This window comes from Lucilia cuprina, chromosome 2 (genome assembly GCF_022045245.1).
Source record: "Lucilia cuprina isolate Lc7/37 chromosome 2, ASM2204524v1, whole genome shotgun sequence".
NCBI classification, from domain to species: domain Eukaryota; kingdom Metazoa; phylum Arthropoda; class Insecta; order Diptera; family Calliphoridae; genus Lucilia; species Lucilia cuprina.
Genome location: NC_060950.1, coordinates 59,262,975 through 59,264,081, shown reverse-complemented (window position 1 = coordinate 59,264,081; position 1,107 = coordinate 59,262,975).

Below are 1,107 nucleotides of genomic sequence, written 5' to 3'. Positions count from 1 at the left end.
ACTATTACGCCAAAATAATAAGATCTATTCTAATAAAAAAATATTCAAATATAAAACTCATCTGGACACCTGGACACTGTGAAATAAAGGGCAACGAATTCGCAGATAAAACAGCGAAGGAAGCAGAAACAAATAAACAACAACAAATTGAATATTACCATATTCCTGAAAAATTATATCTGCTAGTTAAATAAAAGGGATTCACAAAATTTGTAAGAAGTCTAGGACACACAAAACTGTCCCAATTACACTTAGTTAACCTGAATCAGTCCCAAGTCTGCAACTGCAAAATAACACCAAATGAAATACTTAATTATTTACTATCCACATGTCCAAAATTTCAAACAATACGTCAGCAAATATTTAAAAACATCTATAACCCAATATACCTGTTGTCTAACCCAAGTGACATCAATATATCTATATTAAAGGAAACAAATCTATACAAACTACTCTAAAAACTTATTACTATATATAGAAATATTGAGCCTTAAGGTCTTTTAGCCATGGTATATTATACATTAATTTATAATTTATAATTATACTTTAATGATTAAAATTAATAAATAAATATTATTTACTTTAAATTTCAACATAGATGAGAAACAGATTAAAATTTTAATTTTACTCATTAAAATTTATTAAATATTCAAAGCAATTTTTCTCAAGACGACTGTTTTTGATTATGCTCTTGTATATGAGTGATATGTATTTATTTAGTTTTAGTTTTAAAATAAAACAGTATTCCATACATAAGAAAGAACTCCAAATAATTATTTATTACAGAAACATATTGAACAAGTAAGAGTGTTATATTCGGCCATGCCGAATCTTATATACCCACCATCAAATCATTCATGTTTATGTAGAATTTTACTGATGTACTTACATTTTTGGGTCAGTAATATGTCTTAAAGTCATTTTCAGAAAGAGACCTTGGTAAGGTCAATTAAAGTCGTTTTCTGAAAGGGACCTTATAGGTGGGATAGGGTCAATTACGTATAGGGTCAATTATCCTTATAAAATTCTACAAAGAGATTTATGAGACCATAAAACATGTTTGTGCCGAATTTCACCGCTATTGATGCTTCTCTTAGCCAGTTATGA